Source organism: Heloderma suspectum, chromosome 3, assembly GCF_057233095.1.
Source record: "Heloderma suspectum isolate Gila_16-S chromosome 3, 16-S_ref, whole genome shotgun sequence".
In the NCBI taxonomy this organism is placed as follows: domain Eukaryota; kingdom Metazoa; phylum Chordata; class Lepidosauria; order Squamata; family Helodermatidae; genus Heloderma; species Heloderma suspectum.
Window position 1 is genome coordinate 240,509,123 of NC_139460.1, and position 25,156 is coordinate 240,534,278.

The window sequence follows — 25,156 nt, forward strand, 5'->3', positions numbered from 1 at the left end:
AGGTGTAACACAGCTAAGGCTTCTTTTAATCGTATGTTTTGGAAATACCCAACTTGCTTTTGGGAGGAAGTTATATGGATAAACTTTGTACTGGAATACTCTTTAATATTCATTGATGTACATGTTCTTCCAAATCACACCCTTTTGACCTCCAAAAGGCTGATACTACACCACTGGAAGAATAAATGTTCACCTCCTATAATGCAATGGATTGAAGACTTAACAACACTAGCAATATTTGAAAGAATGGTATACCAGTGCCACTTGAAAATAGACCTATCTATGGATATTTGGTCTGCTTTTATTGCAGTTTATATATAGTCATTGTTTTTCTTTTTTTAGAATGTTGTAATAATTGAAACTGAGAACTTTAAAGTATGTAGCTATATTAGTGATTTTCTAAAATGTTCTGTTGTTCTTTTGTTTGTTGGTTTTGTTTTGTTAAAGCTCACAATAAAAATTGATTAAAAAATGAAGTGTTATGCCCCCACTGAAGGAGCCCTTCTCAGAGGAAGAGCTAGAGGCCCCAGAAGCCCAGACCAAGGACTGCCACCAGAGCCACAGGAGCCTGAGCCCTCGGGGGAAGTGGTTGCAGGGCCATCTCTGTCAGGAGAAAGGAACTCTGCCTCTGAGCAGCAGCATCGCCTCAAGCGACAGGCTAGTAGGGCTCCTGTGTGAAGGAGTGCTCATCTCCAGAAAAGGTGTCCTTGGGAGAAAGTGACTCCTCAATAGTAAGGCTTTGGAAAGGGAGCTTTGATTACTGCAGCTGAGCTCTGGGTGGGGTCTAGCAGGCTTTGGGCTTAAAAGCCTTCAGTGGAAACCCAGCTAGTGTTGGACCAACATTGCCCATCCAGTCTGTACCCTGCATCCTGAAATGTGCCCTGTGACTGATGCTCTGTTTCCTGACATTTTGGACTGCCTAACGACTCTACTTCTGGGCTGCATAATGTACCTGACTGATTTAGTGTGTTTGACCTCTTGCTTGTTATCTTGATGACTCCTGCTGTTGCCTGACCCTCTTAGTCTAACTGATGGCCCGTGTTCTGACTTCTGCCTGGATTTAGACCACCTCTAAACCCCATTGGATGTAGGCTTGAATGTTTGCTGACTTCACTGCAGTTAGAGTTTTCTACAGTCAAAGCAGGACATAAAGTATACATAACTATATACATAAAGTATACATAACTATATACCTAAAGTATTCTCCATAATCATTAGAAATCAAATGACTCATATTTATTTATTAATAAAAATTCTACCCTGGCTTTCTGATACCTATGCATTGGTGATTTACATCAATTAATACTGCAATCTCACAATAAGTTACACCATCAGCAAAATACAACACAGGCAGGCATGATAAAAACCTATCCTCAAATATGGCTTCTGCTCACACTGGAAGGTTAGCTGGGGTGCTGAGCAGCATTTGCTTGGGAAGGAATCATTTCATTGACCATATGGTTCTTCCACCCCTACGTCACTGCAGGGCTGTGACTGAGACTGAGCTTCCTTCCACATGTTAGTCTTCCAGGGCAATTCATGAAGACTGAATGGAGAATGTATTCTGGAGAGCCTTGTTCATCCAAAAGGACCCTTCTTGGAAATGTTTATTTTTCTTCTGTACCCAGTATGTCTTTAAGCAGCATTTAAATAAATGTTATAAGAGCATTGGACACAATCCAGTGAAAGTGACATGTGTTGTTGAGTAAATTTACTTAAACATTTTTGGTAGGGGGAAAAAAATAAACAGGCTTGTGAAAGATGGAATTATTACTCGAACCCAACATGGATTTGTCAAAAACAAGTCCTGCCAGACAAATCTGATCTCATTTTTTGATCAAGTAACCTCCCTTGTAGACCGTGGGAATGCTGTAGACATCATATACCTCGACTTCAGCAAAGCTTTCGACAAAGTGCCCTATGATATCCTGATGAGCAAACTAGCTCAAAGTGGGCTAGATGAAACAACGATCCGGTGGATCCACAGTTGGCTACAGAATCGGACTCAAAGAGTGCTTATCAATGGGACCTTCTCAAACTGGAGAGAGGTAACGAGTAGGGTACCGCAGGGCTCAGTCCTGGGCCCAGTGCTCTTCAACATTTTTATTAATGACTTGGAGGAGGAGGTGTGGGCAATGCTGATCAAATTTGCAGATGACACAAAATTGGGAGGGATAGCTAATACTTTGGAAGACAGAAACAAAATTCAAAGTGATCTGGATAGACTGGAGCGCTGGGCAGAAAACAACAGAATGACATTTAATAGGGACAAATGCCAAGTTCTGCACCTAGGAAAAAGAAACCAAATGCACAGTTACAAAATGGAGGATACGTGGCTCAACCACACTGCAAGCGAGAAGGATCTTGGAATTGTTGTCGATCACAAGCTGAATATGAGCCAACAATGTGATGTGGCTGAAAAAAGGCAAATGCTATTTTGGGCTGCATTCATAGAAGCATCGCTTCCAAATCCCGGGAAGTACTAGTTCCCCTCTACTCAGCACTGGTTAGGCCTCATCTGGAATACTGTGTCCAGTTCTGGGCACCACACTTTAAGAAGGATGCAGACAAACTGGAGAGGGTTCAGAGGAGGGCAACAAAGATGATCAGGGGACTGGAAACAAAGCCCTATGAAGAGAGACTGAAAGAACTGGGCATGTTTAGCCTTGAGAAGGGAAGACTGAGGGGAGATATGATAGCACTCTTCAAGTACTTGAAAGGTTGTCACAGAGAGGAAGGCCAGGATCTGTTCTTGATCATCCCAGAGTGCAGGACACGGAATAATGGGCTCAAGTGACAGGAAGCCAGATTCTGGCTGAACATCAGGAAAAACGTCCTGACTGTAAGAGCAATACGACAATGGAACCAATTACCTGGGGAGGTGGTGGGCTCTCCCACACTGGAGGCCTTCAAGACGAGGCTGGACAGCCATATGTCAGGGATGCACTGACTTGGATTCCTGCATTGAGCAGGGGGTTGGACTCGATGGCCTTGTAGGCCCCTTCCAACCCTACTATTCTATGATTCTATGTTCAAATGGTTGCATTACATGAAGGGAAGTATATGTGCACCATGTTAGTTTGCTCTGGCACAAATGTTTATCAAAATATATTGAAGGGGAAGTGTGTGTGTGTGTGTGAGGCGTACATTTTAGATTCACTGGAAGTGCACTTCAGTTTTCAACTCATAAGTAGTTTTCCCTCTAAGCATACAAACAAGATGGCTCTGTCAAGATATGTTGTCAAGAAGACTACAGGGTGTTGCATGCATATCTCATGTGTAAAGCAAATTAGGATGCAATCTTTGTTGGTATCCTGACATAATTCTTTTCATTAAAATCTTTCCTTAATACTTCAGTTATAAAATACTGGATCAGGACTAAGACCAATCCATTTCAATGGAATTTACTAAGCTTAGCATCACAGTTCCAATGCTATAATCTGTCCACTGCAATTTAAAGACATTTCAATACCAGTATGGCAGAGGAGAGAGAGAAAGCATTAAGTTTCAGTAGAGAGGACCCAGTTTCAGTCCCTGCTCAGCAAAAAAGCTCAGTAGTGATTGTTGACCATATCAGTGTCTCTCAATCTAGCCTATCTGAAGTAGTTTTGTAAGATGAACATTGCAAACCATTGCGCACATGGAAAAGTGTGATATAGAAAATAATATCAAACCGCAACAGTAATACTTTTTTGCTGCATACTACAGCTGTGAATATGAAATAAAAAGTCTTCCCATAGTACAGAGAACTGAAACAGATATTTTTGAGATGTTTTTATTTAAAGGTTAACAATTACATCTTCCTGAAAATCACAAGTGCCAGACAGAAATGTCTATTTACATAACCTGAAAATTTCAGGAAGATGGGTTGAAGATTGAGGGAGAAAGGGCAGTTCACAGAAATAATAAAATACTCAGTCATGCACTGTTGGCACTAAAAACATGTGTTGGCAACTGTTTGTGCCTATGTTTTGCCCAAAAGCTGGGGGCTATATATGAAAACCATGTATGTTTTCCTATTCCCTTTCTATTGTTCTTGGTGATTTGAATGGTATTTCTTTTCTTTAATTCAATTTAGTTATTTTTAAAAATAATTTGTATTGGTATAATGAATTTCTGTGAGAGTTCATAATCCCAAACTCAGAATACTGAGGGTGCAGGAAGGAGGGGAATAACTGCTGTGTGGAGAAAAAGCAGCAGCAGCAGCTGAGTTTCTGGGTCCTTTCTATGTGTGTGTGTTCGTGTGTGTGTGTTCGTGTGTGTGTGTATACACAGACAAGCAATCTCTTCAGTGTGACTGGACCCCACTGCTTCTGTTTACTGGCCTGCACTCCCAGCCATTCCCCTTCTTCCTCTGCTCTCCCCTTTGTTCTTAATTGTTTGTGTTACTAAGTTCCCTTTTTGGATTCAAGTGCTGGGAACAGAGGGATTAGAAGGAAGGTATGGCATGGAATGAGAGTGAAACTTTGCTTCATAAGTAGGCCTGTCTTTCCTTGAGGGCAGAAAGTTTTGCTGCCTGGAGTTTGAGAAGCAGGCAGTCATGCTGACAAAGCTGTGGTCAAGTCATGGAACAATGGAGCAGTATGACAAAAGGTTACGTTTGTTACTCCCTGCAGCTAGCAGATCCACAAGTCCAGAGTTTTCCCATGTACCCTGATAAGGCTAGAGTAACATCAGCTGCCTAAAACTGTCCCTGCAGATTCCCCCCCCCCCACATGACATTCAGAACCAATTCAGAACCAAATTTTCCAGTTAGCAACTACAGAAAAGAGCCAATCAAAAAGGAGGAAATTGAGGGCTGTCAGGGGAATAAAGAAAGCAACAGCGCCCTATGAAAAAGACATGAACCATGTTTGTTCCAACCTGGCTTGCTTGATTTTTACCTTTTGCATAACTCTGAACTTTATTAGCAGATTTTGATTTGTTTTGAGAGCATTTTTGGTTCTTGCCTCCCTTTTGGGAGAAGAGACCTCTTTTCTCTTTTTGAACATGTTTTCTCTTAGCTTTGAGACTATTTGGGGCTATCTTTCCCGAAGCCAGTTTCTCTGAGTCAGGCACCTGGCATCTGAGCAGCTCGGTGTAGTTTTTGCCCGATATTCTATTTCACTGACTGGTGAAGCATGAGCTTCACAACACTTTTCAGTTTAAAATATTGTCTTCATTCTCTACCTGGATTAATTTTCCCTACCTGGACTTTGATAAGTTCTGCACTCTGGATTTTAGGAGAGGTCTCTTTCAACCTTCCTCTGGGTCCATGAAAGCCTCGTCTTCAGATCTCTGCTTGGGATAGGTAGCTATACATTCCTTTTAATTCCAGCCCCCTACACACTCTCTTCCTTTTCCCTAAAACTTTGGACCATACTGCTATATAGCTGAAAGCTTCAAACACTGCATTTAATGAGTTTGGATTGGTGGAAGTTTAAGTACAGCTAAGTACAATTGAAACTGCTGCTGGGCTTACTTGGGCCTACTAACATTGTTTTTTCTAACACCAGTCAAAATCTTCTCCGAATACCTGCACAAATGACACTGGCATCTTCCTGATCCCCACAGTTATGTCCATCCCCACATGCATTACAGTTTAACATGGAGTTCCCTTGCATGCCACATCATCCAGGTGAATATTGACTGAGCCTTGTCCAAACCAGGCATTTCCTGGTGCTGATAGAGCTGGTCCATGCCCAGTCTCTCTGCATGCAACCTGAGTGTTGTCCATGTCCCCAAAATCATCACAGACTGTTCTCCAGCTGCCATAATGATATACCTCAATGGGTTTGCAAACGGCAGACCAGAAAACACATCTGAGTGAATTAAATACACTCCTCGCATCCCTATGGATGACGAAATGAAAGATGCCCGACAAGCCATGAAACAGATGGAATGGACAAAATCCATATATTCCTAGTTGCAATAGATATATGTTTTAGGGATTCCTCATAATTTCCCCAATGGTTTTTAGAAAGACTGATTCCTCCATAAACTAATTGCAAGGAGGTTTCTTTGGGATTAACAAAATAATAATACCACTACCTCCTTCAGGTTGGCAGAAAGTGCTCCACCTCTTAATGAAGCATTTACCATCTTTGAAGTCTATACAGAGATCCCAGTCCTGGAAGATTTTACATTTTACTCTATGGCTAGGACCATAGAGTAAGTGGTAGATCCCAACCCTCCAAGCAACATGTCATAAGAACATAAGAAGAGGCATAGTGAATCAGACCAGACGTCTAGTAGTCCAGCGTTCCGTTCACACAGTGGACTAGCAGCTGCCTGTGGGAAACCCACAAGTAGGACATGAGTGCAATAGCACTCTCCCAGTTGTGTTGCCCAGCAACTGATGTACATAGGCATACTGCCTCTGATGCTGGAGGTAATCTATAGCCATCAGGACTCTTAAGCTGTACTTAAACGGATGAAGATGTCTGATCTCCTTTTAAAGCCATCCAAGTTGGTGGCTATCACTACATCTTGTGGGAGCAAATTCCACAGTACTTCCTTTTCTCTTCCTGAATCTCCCACCAATCAGCTTCATGGAATGGCTCCTGGTTTCTAATATTATGAGGGAGGAAGAAAACCTTCACCTATCCACTTTCTGTACACCATGCATAACTTTGTACACCTCTATCATGTCTCCCCTCACTCACCTTTTTTCTAAGCTAAACAGTCCCAATGTTGTATCTTTTCCTCTTAGGAAAGAGGTTTCAGCCGTTTGCTAATTTTGTTTGCCATTTTCTGCACCTTTTCCAACTCTACTGTATCCTCTTTTTGTTCTTTTTTCTTTAGGTACAGTAACTAGGTCTGTAAGCAGGGGTGATTGCAGCATCCTCTGGCTGCAAAAGCTGAAAAGAATCCATAACAGAACATGATGGTTCTGTATTCGTATCTGATTCTATCAAAACTATGGTATCCAAGTCAGTGTGAATACTTTATCTGCAAAATGCAGTGCAAAGGGCTCACAATTGGCCTTTGAGGGTTCTACAGGTAGATGGATTCAGCTTGTACCAAGTACCCACCACTCGAAAAGGCTCCCTTGGCTGACATTGTGCAGATGCAATGGTGGTGGAGAAATAAATGGTAATCATCAGTCATTATAAATGGAATAGAATTTTCCAAGAATAAAGATGATCCCAAAATTACTTAAATAGATAACACCAGCATCTTCAAGATGGCCACAGTTGACATTCCCACCCTTAGTGGGAGCATGGTCAAGAGAAGGTCATTGCCCTGTGCATGGCACATCATCCAGCAGAATATTGCCTGAGCCTTGGCCAAACTGGGCATTCCCTAGTGCTAATAGAGGCCGTCCACATTCAAGCTGCCTGCACACAACCTGTGCATTGCCCATTTCCCAGGAATCATCACAGACCATACCCAGGCTCCTCTGTAATTCACTTCAACTCAACCTTCACATCTGTCTGTTCCATTGGCCAGTCTCAAGGGAGCATCTTTGAACAACAGATATAGAAAGCACTATTGGGGAACAACTAGTTTGTTATTCTTTTGCAGGTTAGGATGGTGTCATTGAAGGAAATGAGTATGGACGGAGGTCCATAACATAGTTCAGGAGGCAGCAACTAAATCCATCCCAAAGAAAAGAAATGCAAGAAAGCAAAGTGGCTGTCTGATGAGGCTTTACAAGTAGCTGAGGAAAGAAGGGAAGCGAAAAGCAAGGGAGAAAGGGGAAGATATATCCAACTGAATGCAGATTTCCAGAGAATAGCAAGGAGAGACAAGAAGGCCTTCTTAAATGAACAATGCAAAGAAATCGAGGAAAACAACAGAATGGGAAAGACTAGAGATCTCTTCAAGAAAATCGGAGATCTCAAGGGAACGTTTTGTGCAAAGACGGGCATGATCAAGGACAAAGAAGGCAGGGATCTAACAGAAGCAGATGAGATTAAGAGGAGGTGGAAAAAATACACAGAAGAACTATACAGGGAAGATCTTAATGTCCCTGATAGCCATGATAGTGCGGTCACTGAACTTGAGCCAGACATCCTCGAGAGTGAAGTCAAGTGGGCCTTAGGAAGCATTACTAACAACAAAGCTAGCGGAGATGACAGTATTTCAGCTGAGCTATATAAAATCCTAAAAGATGATGCTGTTAAAGTGCTGCACTCAATATGCCAACAAATTTGGAACACTCAGCAGTGGCCACAAGACTGGAAAAGGTCAGTTTACATTCCAATTCCAAAGAAGGGCAATGCCAAAGAGTGTTCAAACTACCGTACAATTGCGCTCATTTCACATGCCAGCAAGGTGATGCTCAAAATCCTACAAGCTAGGCTTCAGCAGTATGTGAACCGAGAACTACCGGAAGTACAAGCTGGGTTTCGAAGAGGCAGAGGAACTAGAGATCAAATCGCCAACATTTGCTGGATCATGGAGAAAGCAAGAGAATTCCAGAAAAACGTCTATTTCTGCTTCATTGACTATGCTAAAGCCTTTGATTGTGTGGATCACAACAAACTGTGGCCAATTCTTAAAGAGATGGGAGCACCAGACCACCTTACCTGTCTCCTGAGAAACCTGTACAAGGGTCAAGAAGCAACAGTAAGAACCAGACATGGAACAACCGATTGGTTCAAAATTGGGAAAGGAGTACGACAAGGCTGCATATTGTCACCCTGCTTATTTAACTTATATTCAGAGTACATCATGAGAAACGCCGGGTTGGATGAATCACAGGTCGGAATTAAGATTGCCGGGAGAATTATCAACAACCTCAGAGATGCAGACGAGACCACCCTAATGGCAGAAAGCGAAGAGGATCTCAAGAGCCTCTTGTTGAGGGTGAAAGTGGGGAGTGCAAAAGCTGGTTTGAAACTCAGCATTAAAAAAACAAAGATTATGGCATCTGGCCCCATCACTTCCTGGCATATAGAAGGGGAAGAAATGGAAGCAGTGACAGACTTTATTTTCTTGGGCTCCAAGATCACCGCAGACGGTGACTGTAGCCATGAAATTAAAAGACGCTTGCTCCTTGGGAGGAAACCTATGGCAAACCTAGACAGCATAGTAAGAAGCAGAGACATCACCTTGCCGACAAAGGTCTGTATAATCAAATCTATAATTGTCCCAGTAGTAATGTATGGCTGTGAGAGTTGGACTATAAGGAAGGCTGAGCGCTGAAGAACTGATGCGTTCGAACTGTGGTGCTGGAGAAGACTCTTACGAGTCTCCTGGACTGCAAGGAGGTCAAATCAGTCCATCCTAAAGGAAATCAACCCTGACCGCTCATTGGAAGGACAGATGCTGAAGCTGAAGCTGAAATATTTTGGCCACCTAATGCAAAGAGAAAACTCCCTGGAAAAGACCCTGATGCTGGGAAAGACTGAAGGCAAAAGGAGAAGGGGACGGCAGAGGATGAGATGGCTAGATAGCATCCCCAATGCAATGAATATGAACTTTAGGCGGTCACCCCTGGGGCTGGAGGTGCCCGTCGATCTTGATAGGATTGCTCCCTTAAAGAATTAAATATATTACCTTGCCCAGAAGTCTTGTTCCTTCTTGTTCCGCCCCCCGCCCTTGAAATGCTGGGTGAAGCACATACCAATCTGCATATTAATGTTTAAGGCACCACTGTTCCTGAAATAGGCTAGTGGAATGTACCAATATAGTCTATATGAAGCAAGAGGGGGCAGGGGTTTTTTAGAACTATAACCCGCATAATGAGGAAGTATAATTTAGCAGTGAGCCAAATGTTATTTCCATGTATTGCTAAGCATACTTGAGATCTGTGGCTCCATAATATAATCTCTAAATAGGAATTCAACGTTCAGTGCTTGTTAAATGCCTGAAACATAATATCATAAGCCAAGATGCAAGAAACAAAATTACTAGGGACTGGATCCAGATTCATCATACCTACAGTAGACCTATTAAAAACTACTCTTATGACTTACTTGTTCCATTGATATCAATGGGTCTACTCTTAGCATGATGACTAACTCTGGATCTAACCTTAGTTCTACACTTCTTAGTAGGCTTTGGGTATGTTTCTTAAACTACTGTCCGTGCCACACAGTAAACCAGTTTGTAAGGATGGGGATTTAAAAACCAGTTGTTTGAAATGGTATTGTAGTCTAGTATTCAAAAGGGTGAAAGCCCAAATTTCCATTGATGTATTCTTTATATCCCCAGCTGCAGTCCTATGCACACGTATCTGGGAGAAACATAGTAGGATGTACTTCTAACTGAAGTAAATGCATAGGATTGCACTGCCAGCCATACTAGCCAAGTGTCTCTCATCATAAGGATTATTTTCCACTTGTTTTCATTTCCTGATTCTAGTCTGCTTTTCTTCATTGGATTTCCCAAGAACCTTCTGCTCATATCTGCATGTCATCAATTTATTGACATTTGAGAAGAAGGCAGATTTTGACAAATTCAGGATGGCCATCTCAACGCCCTTGTCAAGAGCACAGGTGTTTGCTGGAATCATAAATACCACGTCATGCTTTCCTTTTCGACAACGTTTTCCCATCTTTAGACATTTTTAAGGAAGTCTACATGCATTTGGGTATGCAGACAGGGAAAACAAGAAATAGAAAAGAGAAAGGACATTGATAATTTTAGCCATATTACCTGCTGCTCCTAGACATCCTCCATGCAGCGGTAAGAACCAAGTAAAGATCAGCAAGGAACCTATCTTTACCATGTTTACCTTCAAAGTCAATGAAAAATGCCCCAGGATATATAGTGTATATTATCCGAGGGGGTGTGCTATGCCATGTTATATATTTTCTTTATCTCATTATAGTTGAACAGAGGAAGTAGTCTGCATTTTGTCATTTTAATTAAAAAAAATACATTCCTGGTCCGAAGACGCAGCGTTGTATTCAATTCTTGGAATAGAAAGAAAAGAATCACTTATGTCAAATGTGATGCAAATGTTGCAAAACATATTGTTTTGCTAAAGAACATCGGTGTGATCCATTATTGGCTTTGGCATTAGACACAAAAGGACTTTGACAGGCTGAGCTGGGAGTTCTTGAACAGCACCCTGCAATCCTTTGATATTTCCCTAAGAAGTCAGTTTTTTTGTATAAAGGTTCTAGAGCAGGAGGGGCGCACAACCTTTTCAGTCTGGAGGGCCACATGTGATGCTGGTTCAGGGTTCTAGGGCCACATGCGTGCACACATATGTTGCACACAAACACAAACCATGGTTTGTTAACCACGAACAACCATGAAGAGAACCCATGGTTTGTTGTTGGGTTGTGAACTGTGGGTTATTTGTGGTTAACAAACAATTGTTTGTCAGTATGCCTGGATTTACCCTTAATTGAATGACTACTTGCACTCAACCCATACTCAACCATACTCTGGCTTGTTGTATTGTGTGAACGAGGTCAGTGTATTGCCACTGACAGAAGCAATTCTGTCAGTGGAACCTGGAGGGGGGAGATTCCTGGGATAGCCATGTGTCCCACTTTACAGAGGACAGTCCTCTATTTGACAGTGCCCTCTATTTGAATGGCTGCCCTGTCCAACTCTGATTTAAAGATACATAAGAAAGAAGGGAGAGCAGGGGCCTTCAAGTCGCCCATCAACAGTTAGCACCTGGACGACAGCTAAGGAGCGAGGCACAACAGCTGAGGTACACAGATCACCAGGTCACAGTCTTCCCCACTATGTTCAGATTATTTCATTTCTAATTAAATTATAGCAATCATTTCTACATTTGCATCCACATATAAATTAGCTTATGCAAATGTTATGTAAATCTGTGTCCTCTTTGTTGCCTAAGTGGCAACCCTAGCGATCCCCACTGCAGCCCACCTGTGCTACCTCAAAATCTTATCTGGACGACCAGGAAACCCTCCAGAACAGATTCTCAGGAGTTGTGGAGGGTTGCAGGGGGAAGGGAAGAGGGAGAAAGTCCCATCACACTAATGGACTTCCAGTAGCACAACATTGGATCTAGCCCTGTATCTCCTGTCTTTTGACCCTACACAGGATTGCCATCATCCTGCAGTGCAGTTCACTGGACTGTCAAGTTCAAATTGTTCCTATACAACTGCCATTTAATTCATGCTGCCTCATGCTGGTTAGCATCTTTCCTGCAGTTATATTGACCTTTAACCTGCCTGAAGGCTGACCTGCTTCTACACCCTGTCCCCCCTTATTCTCCCAGTCCTCTAAGAAAGCCTATAATACTGTGGTTCCCCAACTATTCAGAATTATAAGAGCCAAAACACACATTACTTTAAAGATGTTGCTAGCAACTACATCTTTTTTTTTTAAACTCAGGAGCAGGGTTGGGCAACTTGTGGTTCTCCAGATGATTTGGCTTACAACTCCTATCATCCCTCACCATGGGCTACACTGGCTAGAGGCTGATGGGAGTTTCAAGCCAAAACTTATGGAGGGCCACAAGTTGCCCAACCCTGCTCTAGAGCAAGTGCAGGGCCCCCTGATATGGATCAGGAACTCAGGAGGGAGGTGTTAGGGGGCTTTAACCCTTTACACACACACCCCACTGCAGTTCTGATCTCAATGTTCGTGCAGTATATATTGCCAAGTGTTGCAGAACCCAGAGTCAGAGAGACCACGGAGTGAAGGAAAAAGAGATTCTTTATTTAACGCGGGGGCTTAAGGCTGGAATTGTTTTCAAAGAGCCAGAAGCCCCGATTTACATTAGCACATTTGTTTTATAGACATTGTGACACATATGAAACGGCTCCTCCTCTCCCTCCCGCATGGGGTTGCAATCCTCAACATTTCTTCTTCTAGCACTATTGTTTATAATACAAGAACTGGGTTATAGGGTAGCCATGATAAGGAGAGAACAGAAGAGAACAGCAGAGAACAAGATATACAATTGTATGACCTTTGACAAGATAAGGAATTCCTGTGTCTCGTCAGCTTACAACAATATATTTAAGGGAGAAAGAGCTCAGCAAGAACATGAAGCATGAGACTGCATGAGGCTACTTAGTCTGACCCCCGATATGGCTGCTACATTCCCCCCTTAAATGCATAATTTCATTACAATTATAGCATTTTTGATAACCATACAAAGCTTTTTGTGACATACATATTACTTAGCCTTTTGTTGGGCTATTAGAGCGTAGAGGGCAGCAGTTTTATTAGCTGAGACATAAAACAGATTGGTTAAACAGCGCATAAGACAAGGAACGCAGAGACATAACAGTATTTTTATGAACAACACTGGTAGAATTAGGATGAACAATGCTTTCAAGCCAGCTAAGATCTGGAAGCCAAGGGGTTAACTAATTTAGCTAATTGTTTTGTCTTATTGTTTTGTTAGCTACTATATTGTGCAGCTTGTTGCATTGCTATTATTAGTTAAGTTAAAACAACAGAGCTTTTGGTGGGTCTCACAACTTAAATGATGAAGAAGGAAGAGGTAATCTATACCAGCTTTATTTTCTAGAACTGCACCTCTTAGATTACGCAACTCTTTATTTAACAATGACAATGCTCGTGAGGTGGCATTTATGCTTTTGGCTAAGCTGCAAGCTAACCGGTTGATCTCCAGACTATTAGCCAAGGCTAAACCTGGAACCCTAACCAGTGACATTGCTAAGGCCAATTTTTTTGAGTCAGAATATAACTGCACATGACTATTACAATTTTTAGTTAGTTGGAGTGCTCAAGGCTGCCGTCGACGGATTTTCTCGGGCTACAGGGGAAGAATTGGCACCAGTTCAATTGGCGGCTGAGGCAACATGGGTGGTTATTAGACAGGTTGGCAGGAATGAATGACCAAGTGCGGGAACTACATGTCTAAAACCATTCATGAGGCAAAAGTATGTGGGCATTATTAAAAGATATGTTTTGAATTTTATTACAGTGGAAGGGGGCCAGGGATAGCTTTATATTTTCTGGAAAAAATTTTGACAATTAAGCATTCGTGCACATGTAGCATTTGTTTCAGCAACGATGGGGGTGCATAGAGTGAACTCTGTAGGGGGTAGGATCTTTGCAACCATGCCCCAATTAGCATTTTGGGAATAAGTTAAACTTACACCATAAACTCTTAACATGGTATCTTTTTGAATTTTCCCAGGATGTCTACAGACAGGTATTAAGCAAGAGCTAATAAGCCTGTTTGCAGGTATACCTCTTGGCAAACAAAAATGTTTTACTCTCGTGATGTTAGCCAGGTGAAGCCAGTAATTATTAGCAAATCACTGGGACAAACTTCTTTTTCCAGGAGCAGACCCCCCCCTTTTGCACCTTATTAAGGAAACACAATGCAACACTACTAACACTACAACACGCATGTTTGATCTTCTTTGGGATCTGACCGTACGCTGGGCAGCTATTCACCTGGCAAGCTGCAGTAGGGTTTAGTCCCTTTCTTCAATTTTCCAGTTGCAGGTCTGACCATACGCAGGGGGACAGTCTCCCGGTGTGTCCACAATAAGGTCTAGCCTGAGTCTTCTTACTGCTTTTTCAGAATGATTTTTAAAGGATTTTCAGGATTTCTATTTACAGTCTCCTCTCCCCCTCTCGCTCTTTTGACTCGTGTCCAATGTATCCAGGGTTTAATTCTAGCTGCTTTCATAGCTGCGGGGGTGGAAAGTATGACAGTTCTGAGTTCTCTCTATCTGGGAGTCAAAGGGTTATTTTTCCCTCTTTAACTCATACTTTAACTCTTGGTTGGAAAGGATGAACTTCTGTGATGGGAATCGCTTATTTTTTAAGACAAAGCGACGCTGGGCTTGAAGAACTTTGCTCAGTGTTTGGACTTCTTGTTTAAGGCTAACGTTTGCTTGCTTTTGATGCCGCTCTAGTGTCAATTATGAAGTCAATGTCACGGCCCCTCACAGTCAATGTCACGGCCCCTCTCAAGCTGTCTCCCTCTTTGCCCATTCTGGCCTCTTTGGTTTTTTCCTTTGTGTATTTGATTTATTTTATTTGGGCATTCATGCTACTAATGTCCATCTTGTCCACACTGGGCACACTGGTTCTTTTTTAAGAATCTTCTGCCTCTGCCGGGTCTTCTTCTTTTCTTCTTTCATCCATGTCTTCTTGGGCCTCTGGGTTGAGGGAGGTATACTGGCGATAGGCATTTGAAAGATGCTCCAAGTACGCTCTGGGGCCTCGGTGGCACCTTGCAGCACTTTAGACACTTTGGTCATATTAACTGACTTCTTCATACCGGCCTTTACGGCTTTTAACAGCAGGGTTTGATACTGGGTGAGGCGCTCTAGCCCCACTTGTGTTTTGGGATTTCAGCGGGGGGGGGGGGGTTACTTACAAGGAGACTTTACTGGGTAACTTACAGCACACAGGAGTACTTAATGGTTGGATCAGACAGCTTCTCTGAACCACGAGCTATTGGGCTAAATGGGTTTTTATACCATACATGTTACCCATGAGGCAGCACAACACTAGCAAGCATTTTCAGCATAGGCTAGAAGTGTTTGGTTCTCAGGCACAGCTTCCTGTAAACAACTTCGCTTCCCAAAGTGCTTGATAACACTTTTATTCATTAGTATGGGAAGACAAATTTTTTCTCTTTTTTTTTGCTGATCTGCCTGTATTGCAGATCATGTTTTAAACTTTTTATATAAAACTTTCTGATCCATGCACCAGCCTTGTTTCTTTATTTGTCTTTTTCAAGTTAAACTCACTTACTTAAACCTTTCTGCCTTACACTAGTCTCAATGACACACATTTGGGATAGGCTCTTCTTCTCCTTCTAGTTACATTTTCTTCATCTTAAAGAACTATTACATTATTGTGGCTACTTTACCCCAGGTAATAAGCTCCAGGCACAATCAGCTGCTTTTAATTTACCCTGGGGGCAACTATGGCCACGCTTCCTTTTTTCAAATGTTTTTTCCTTGCCTCTTGCCTTTTCTTTCTTTCTTTTTTTTTCTCTCTATCTGTCTTCTACTTTCTCTATTCCTTTTTTTTTATTTGCTTTTGTCTTTTTTCTACTTGACTTTGTCTTTTCTCCTTGTCATCCGTTGGGAACCACACTTAGTATCATTTGGAGTTGCAACTAACACTAATCTGCAAATATCACATATACTTTATGATATCTAAGAAATCATAAAATATATACAACAAACTTTTTCTGCAATTTAACACAATGAATGGAAAACACCTTTTGCATGGTAAGGCATGATGGAGCAGATCCAGCAATCATACTGCTCTTCTGGCTGAAAGCTCAGGGCCCATTAAAATCAAGGGACGGGCATACCCACACACGCAAAGAGTTCTAGGTCACCATTTTTGCATCGGCAACTCTATGCTGCATGAGTTTTAGCAGAAGGAAATCTAAAAGTTATAGATCAAACTCAGCCTGCTGTACACTGAGCTGACTACAAACATAGACACACGGTCCACAGCGATGAGAACTTAAGTTTATCAAAAGCTTCACAGCACTGTCCATGGCAAGTCTTTGACAATTTAAAATTTTAGTTCATGTGCAGAGTGTCTCTAAAAAGCTCAGATGATGATGGAGGCAAACAGAGAAGGCTCTGGGCAATGAAGATGCGATGTTTCCAGCAAAGGCTCTCCACTTTTGCATCAGTTTAAAAAGGGAAAGTGTGGCCCTACACCCCTTTTGACAGACAAGGGCCTTTAACTTTTTAGCAAGGCCTCTGTCTAAACAGAGCAGCACAGCTCAGCTATCTAGCCATGACGCTTTAACCTGGGCAACTCCTCTGTAAATTTTATTTTACTTCTGTCAGGTTCTCTCACAGACATTTTAAAAACTTACTCTTTTTTTTTCTCTTCTAACCTGGTACACGAAAGCACTGAAACACTGAGTGCCGAAACTCAGGACGCTGGGGGGTGATGGGCATCGCCTTATACTTGCATTTTTTAGGCAGCCATTAATCTTCGGGAGGCGGTGGGGTGATTTGCAGGACTTCAAAGGCAAGCTTCTCAGTTTGTTTGTATTTGTAAATCCCAAGCTCAAAACAGGACACGATGAGGTACAGGGCATCCAAATTCTTGCTTCGGCACGGGCAACAAATAACTCGGGTTAGCTTTCTTCGCTGGGGTTTCAAACAGGAAAACAGTCTTAATTTAAAGTTGTAACATCACTGACAGCGTCAGCCAGCCAGCTACACAGATCTCATTGTTTTTCAAGACAGTTGCTCCAATATCTTCTTTTCTTCTCAATCAGGTTGGGTCTCCCAGCTTACACAGTTTATTGCAGCTTTCAGGAGCATGGTAGTAGCGTGATTTTGGCTTGGCCAGGAACATGCTGTCTGGTTTCTCGGTCTCTTTAGCACACACACTTAGGCAGTGTAACACTGGACACTCAAATCAGTGAGATTTCTTCATTGCAGGGAATCCCACGGCAAAAGCTTAATGGTTACGCTCTTTAGAAATCATATAGCTGATGGTCAATAGCTACAGGCTCTATGCAATTCTAACACAGTTCAAAGCTAAACACGGTTACCTTCGCAGAGATCTTCAACATGGTCTCTCCGCTTCATTCTGCTTTGGGACAGTCTTATGGCACACTTTTCACTCGAAGAGGGGTCTAGCCTGTGCTCTGGGGGCTGATTCTTCACCTTTATTTTCTATTTTGCCTTTATCTTCTGGGTCTTCATTTTCAGTTTCCATTTCTTAGGGATTTCATCTCAATTAGGCGAGGTGATGATGTTGCACAACTCAGAACGTTGTGGGCAATTTTCCTGCCCCCCCTCTCAGCGCGCTAGGCTAACAGCTACTTCTTCGGCCTTACACTCTCACGCTCCCACGCGTTGTTAAAAGCCAGACTGTCCTGCAACATTTTTCTAATAAACAGCCTCAGATCTTGTTCTTTTTTTCCTCTCAGCTCGACCTTGAGCTTTTTGCTGTTTTCTCTTTCTATTCTGAATCTTTTTAAAAAAACCTTTTTCCTTCTTTGTTTGACATACATCTCAAGGGGGTGCAAGGTTTGCTTCCCCCACCACCCATAGCCTCCCTCCTAAATTGAAGACAGACACAATTAGGGAATGGGAATTGGTCAGTGAGTAAGGGGTCTCACTGGCCGACACAAGAGGATTTTTCACACCACGCACTTTGCTACTGGCCTGGGCACCCGGACGGTCAACGGTATGCTTCAGAAACCGCAGTAGCCACTCACACAATTATCAATCTCTCCACTACATCCATATGTCCCTGCCACCCACTTTTCCCACTTTTTACCAGAGCGGAAAACGGCTACCCCAGCTTCCTCAGCTTCCTACTGAGTACTGGCGTGCTGGGTACTGGCGCCCACTCGGGGGTGTGATCAGGCCCCCCTTCTACTCGCAAGGAGTAGGTTCTTTTGTATACGTATACCACCAACACTGACCTTCTTCATAAGGCGGGGCCCTCTTTTTTTCTGCCCAGTGGCCTTTCTCCCTAAAGGCGGGGCCCTCTTTTTCCCATATACTTGCCTTTCTCCTGAAGGCTTCCAATGTGGGTTTCAACTCAATTGCAGCTGCGATACAGGCAGGGCTCAAGTTCCTTCCTCCGCTTCTCAAGGTTCTCTTGCCGCTCGCTGCCGTTTGGGCGATCCCGGTGCAGGCTTTCTCCCATTCACTCGACAAAAAGGTCGGTGGCGCCAAGAAAGGGAGGCATGCGCCGAGCTCGTCTTCCCGGTGCGGCGATCAAGAGCAGGCAACTGCCACCTGTCTGGCTCAGAGCCTGCCACATCGGAGTCACGGCACCATTTATGTTGCAGAACCCAGAGTCAGAGAGACCACGGAGTGAAGGAAAAAGAGATTCTTTATTTAACGCGCGGGCTTAAGGCTGGAATCGTTTCCAAAGAGCCAGAAGCCCCGATTTACATTAGCACATTGGTTTTATAGACATTGTGACACATATGAAAATTTCTTCTCCTAGCACTATTGTTTATAATACAAGAACTGGGTTATAGGGTAGCCATGATAAGGAGAGAACAGAAGACAACAAGATATACAATTGTATGACCTTTGACAAGATAAGGAATTCCTGTGTCTCGTCAGCTTACAACAATATATTTAAGGGAGAAAGAGCTCAGCAAGAACATGAAGCATGAGACTGCATGAGGCTACTTAGTCTGACCCCCGATATGGCTGCTACACAAGTAGTTATCCACTTGCTTCAATGGTTCACTATTTGGCAATATCAATTGTTGGTGCAGGGTAAGGGGGCGATCCAGTATGAGTAACAGCACTTTTGTCTGTGATATTATGTTAAAGTAATCAATTTATCAGGAAGTATATTTGCAAAGCTGGTTGCCTTTTTTCTTTCTTGTTTTTCTTGTGCATTTCAAAATGGAACAGAAAAACAGAAAATAACAAATAACAAAGTGATGTTATATGTCTGATTTAATAGATGAAATAGACATCCAAGAAGCTAAATAAGAAAGGATACTGAACTATTAAACTTATATTAAGTCTAAATTTCTCAGTTGCTTGCAAGCATGACACACTGAATTTTTGTGAAAGTAAGTTTCATGTGGTAATTACTTTTGACCTGAATTTCTCAAATACATTCTGCATTATTTGTGTACTTCTCAGGGTTGAATGGACTGGCAATGAAGACCATCTGTAATTTTCCTCTAGAAAACAACAACAACAACAACAAAATACAAATACATTTCACTTACTTTGTCTATTACCTGGGATCAGGATATGCCACTAATAAGCTGGATTGTACCTAGTGCTGCTATAGTAATAAGCTTACTATAGTAATACTTAATAAGAACTGTTATTAATTTTTATTCCAGCCTTCTCCCAAGAAGTTCAGGGCAGTACATGGTCTCTCTTTTTGATCTTTGCAATGGTCTTGTGTAAGCTGGTTAGATGAAAGATGGTGACAGGCCCAAGGTCACCCAGTAAGCTTTTGTGGAGGAGTGGGAATTTGAACCCAGGTCTCCTGCACCTAAATCCAACACACCAGTGACTACACCACACTGTTTCTCACATGACCAGCTTTATATGCAGATTTTTAATTGCCTGGAAAGCCCCTTTATAATTACTGTCTGATAATAAAAACCCTTAGATTGATTGTAATCTTATAATAAAAAAGATTACACCAAAGATCTAACAGTAAAATCATAGTGGTTCAAATAATCTTTAGAGATTTCAGAAGAGGATTTACTGCCCAATCCTATGCATGTTTACTCAGAAGTAAATCCCACTAAGTTCAATGGGGATTTGACCACTATGTCTTGACACTGAGGTTCTTTATTTGCCTCAGGTCATATCTGATTACATGCTCTCACCCACCTCAGCAAATAGGCCCTCAGGGCCAAAGCACACATTACTTCAGTCAATCAATTTTTATTATTATGGTCAATGACCAGCATGACAAATAAAGACACACATAAAACTCATAAAGTAAATACATCTAGGGTGCATAAGAGAAGATAAAATAAAATAGGAGTAAAAGCATATAATGGAATAAAAAGGAGGAAATGCAAGGCAACAGTATTATAAAATTTATTATCATATTACGATCATCCAGGAGGAGATTTTGAGAGTTTCTGAGATCACTTCCTGGCAAGATTTGCATGCTAGAGCACAAAAATTTGGCAACACTAAAAGTAATGGATGCATTTTGGTCAAAGAGGAATGAAAAAACATAAAAAGCACCCGATCATCCTGGTAGTTTTAATAGAACAGGTTCAATAAAATGTTTGCGTAAGTCGCAATAAAAAGAACAATAAAAAAGAGTCACCAATTCAACCTGTCCAGAGCCACAGGGGCACTTGCATTCACAGTTGGGGATTTCATTATATCTTCCCTCCAGAACTGCTGAGTGTGCCAGTGAAAAGGCTCTATGATGCTTTTGGACTGAGATCATGGAAAGATCATTTGCTGGCTTATTTGGCTGGAGTGCTCTGTCAGATAAAATATGAGGTTACGCCAAGATCATGTTGGCACTCCACATCTGCGATACATTAGTTAAGGATCATTCTGGCCTTTTCATCTCCCAAAGAGATAAGGTGGCCCCAAGAATATCTGGGGCTTTTGAGGCAGGGTTTGCTTCCATACTGACTGAAAATCATCTAGTATGATTAGTGAAGCTAAACTAGTTAGGAAAAAAAGATGAACTTCAGCCAGGAATTAAAGATAGCGAAGCAGGCTATAGTTTCAACCTTCTGAAGGCCAGTCTCCAGTCTTAGGGCAGATTTGGGGTGCAGCAACATACTTGGAGAATAGCTCTAAGAAATTTAGATTGGGCTACTTCCAGTGATGTAAAACTGGAATATGGGCCAAGTTAATACCATAAAAACTTGGGTTAAGATTTAGCCTCAAACAGCTTAATTGCTGCCGGCACATAATAGCCAGTACATAATAGCGTCCGTTGGTGCAAAAAGGTTTAGTATGGCAGAAGCACTCCTCTGGGCTAACTGGGTAGTGCATTCTGCATGCACTTTTCATCTGCCATTAGCTTGAAAAACAATGCCCAAATGTTTGAATATCTTTGCCTGTTCAGTCTTATGACCATTTATGCACAAACTATATAACTTTGGTCTTTTGGCAAAGACCATTACCTTTGTTTAATGTTTTCTGGTAATTTGTTTGGAGACGTTCATCATGGCAACATTGAAAGAGCTCGCAAAGCTCTCTTCAAACCTATAAGCAATTGGGATAGGATCACCACATCGTCAGCATGTAAGTAGTACCGACTGGCACCTGTCAGCTAGCTTAGGTGGATGGATGTCCGAGCGGTCTAGATGTTGACTATATTGATATAGAAGTTAAACAAGAGTGGAGCCCATATGCAGCCTTGCTTTACTCCTTTAGATGTTGAAACTGGGCCAGAGAGAAGACCTTCTGAGTTACATCTAAGTTTTAAGTTGGTGCTACTTTCATGTAACTTATACATGTGGAGTAAAAGTCGACGATCCACCATAGAATCCCCAAATTGTTCCAGAGTCTATATTTGGGAATGGAATCAAAGGCAGATTTGAGATCTATAAAGGCTGCAAACAGAGATGGTCTGGTTTTACTGATGTATTTTTCCACCAGGAACTGCAACATGAGCACCTGATCCATGATGGAGTGATCAGAAAGAGACCATATGCTTGGACCTAACTGCATGGATAAGCGGATTCTACGCTGCTCTTTGTGCGCTCTTCTTTTTAACTTTAAGTAAGGTTTTGTATGTTTTTTAATTAAAAAGAAGTTAGGTCATCTGGAGGCACTATTGAAGGGTTTTCTTTATAGGTCCTAAATTTGGCAAAGAGGGCTTTTTGTTGTTGTTGTTGTTTTGCAGCAATGTACTCATAGTCAAACCATCCCTTAGATCTGAACTGATTAGTCAGTAATGTCCCTACATTTTTAGATGTTAGAGGAGCCTTTAGCTCATTAACCAGTAGTGGTCCAAAATTCCATGGTTCAGGCCCACTGTAAGAATGGAGGAGCAATCATGTGGAAATAATCTGTGTTCAGCAATATCTTGAGGCACCTTTCTGCCCCCTCAGACCATCTGATCCTGGTGGTTCTGGTGTCAGTCTCAACATTGGGCTGAAAAGCAACATCAACATACATTGTTCTAGGGGCTTCATAAAGGTAAAGGTGTCCCCAGCCAGTCATGTCCGACTCTAGGGGGTGGTGCTCATCCCCATTTCTAAGCCAAAGAGCCAGCACTGTCTGAAGATGCTTCCGTGGTCATGTGGCCAGCATGACTGAACACCCAGGTGCACGGAAGTGGTACCTATTTATCTACTTGCAATTTCTTGCTTTCGAACTGCTAGGTTGGCAGGAGCTGGGACTGAAGAAGGGAGCTCACTCCGTCACGCGGCACTCGGGTCTCGAACTGCTGTCCTGCTGACCCTCCGGTCTACAGTTCAGCGTCTTAACCACTAAGCCACCACAGTCCCTTCATAACTAAGACCAATGAAAGGGAGTCATCAGGGCAGCTTTCAATCTCCAAGTGAACCACAAAGTTAAGCAAATTATGAGTGGAGATCATTTAGTCAATGACACTCATTCTGGCACCTGACCAGAAGGAAAATTCTCCTTTAAAGAAGTAGCAAGCAGTTACATTTTCCCCATTTTTTTACTCTAGAGTAAGGGCAGGGGCACTGATCTGTGACCCTAGCATGGGGGTAGGGGGCTTGAACCCTTCCCACCACTACCATGGTCCAACTCCAGATCAGGGGGATCTGCAATATATGTATATCCTGTAGTAGATGCAGAACCTGCAATAGATTAGATATAGATATAGATATAGATATAGATATAGATATCTGTGACTGCAGTAGTTATCCATTTTCTTTTATGGATCACTATTTGGCAGTTTTGAATTGCAGGTGTGGGGGAGCAATCTGGATTGGGACTTTCTTACTCTAGAGTAAAAAAAGGAAAGCAAGATGTAGCCACTTCAGGGCTGGCCCAAGGCATTTTGCTGCCTGAGGTGCAGGGGAAGATGGCGCCTTCAGCATTTCATCTACAAAAGCCCACCAGACTGGCATCTGAATCTTACTTCAACACCGACAGTGTCTTCTATTGAGGGCAGCAGGCTAAGCTTAGGGGGCAGCCACATGGCACACATGGCTCTGTCGCCAACACTTCATTGCCACTCTCTGCCTTTCAGCATCTACTGCCTGAGGTGGCTGCTTCACTCTACCTAATGATAGGGCCGTCCTTGAACTTTATAATAATGTGTGCTTTGGGCCTCAGTTTCAAGTCTCTGGTAACTATTTGCTACTTTTCCTCTTTTATCTAGTAATTCAGGTACTAGTAAATCTAGTCAAATCATCAAGAACAAGAAAAATGACACCTGCCACATACCCTACACTTAAATGTAGTACCCGGGCCAATATAACTTTAGAACCCTTTTTCATTCAGTCTAATTTAATCTGTGGTGTTGACGGTATATGCATAACGCTATGATGTGGCATTTGAACTTTTGTTACCAGGAAGAAAAGACAAGGGCATATTCTTGAGTATCTTTTTGTGTCTGTGTCGAGAACGTTGCTTGTCAAATGTTTATATTAATTAGATTTCTCAGTTGCCTTGACATTTTAATGAACTGCAAAATATATATTAATATAGAAACAATTGCTCAGTGTGGTTGCAAAGACCAATCGCATGCCAGGGAATTGCTTCAAATTGTTTTATTACAAATTTCAACACTGAACCTGTTTATGGAGATCGGGAAAGGATGAGGTACTGAGCAATGCAGATCTGTTAATGCTCCTTCAAAGGCAATGTCTGACTTTTGCTTTCTAAATATTTACAATAAACTTTATTGTAAAAGTTTGAACACTGAAAGCCAGACTCTGCCTTTGATAAAGGCTTTACTTGATTTGTCTGGAGAATGTATAGATTCTGATTCTTTGGTGTATATATGTGACTGGGAGCATAGAACTAATTTGCATAAAGGTAAGAAAGGAGGAAGACAAATATGGTCCCTTAGTCCATCACAGTTACCTGCTGCAATAATGGTCATTTCTAGATATATGGCTATTTGACAACATTCTTGGGGAGAGCAATCCTATGGTCCCAGGAGAGCATCCTGGGGACCATAGGATTCTTCATAGACACTGCTATGACCTTGTTGGGAAGGGAAACTCCAGGATCCGATCCCTCTCCCTGCTGCTTTGCAGCCACCATGGAAAGAACCTGCTTTCCAAGGTCACAAATGCAGCTTGAGGCACTGAGAGAGGTCTATAAGGGAACATTCTGGTGGGCGGGGAGGGAATGGGAGAGGCCAGGGTACGATGTTTCCTATGGCCTCTCCAGCCAGAGTGGCTCATTTAGACAGGGTCTGAGGCAAAAATGCAGAGCAAAAACTAAACAGCAGGAACACAGAGAGGCAAAAATTACCTCCATTGCTCCTCCCGGCCTGTTGGCAGCAGCCCAGTGGGGCATTGGATAAACATAAGCCTCCGAGTTTAGAGGCTTCTGTCTAATGAGGGTGCACCCCATAGGACTGTGCCCTAAATAAAATTGTCAAAATATATAATCTTAAAAAATTGCCAAGCTGTCATCAAAGTCATAGGATGAGGCATATGAATCAAGGGCTACTTCAGTTCAATGTCTCAAAAAAAATAACACACACATACACACAAACCTTTTTCAGGTGGTTTGGATAATTTGGTCCAGAGATCAGGAATTAATCTGCATCTATGTTTATGTATCTCCCAAAAGCTCTAAGGATTATGATCCAGATATTTATAGAGACCTTACTGGGGAGGGTTGGTGAGGAACATCTCATCTTTCCTGCTTTCTTGAGTGATTTTGAT

The 25,156-nt window shown here is 42.2% G+C and overlaps 1 protein-coding gene across 1 annotated transcript in view; it reads right to left on the bottom strand.

Moving 5' to 3' along the window:
• LOC146350943 (uncharacterized) overlaps positions 1-25,156 on the bottom strand; it is a 351,952-nt gene that overhangs the window by 54,019 nt on the left and 272,777 nt on the right. The gene's annotated exons all lie outside the window — the stretch shown is intronic.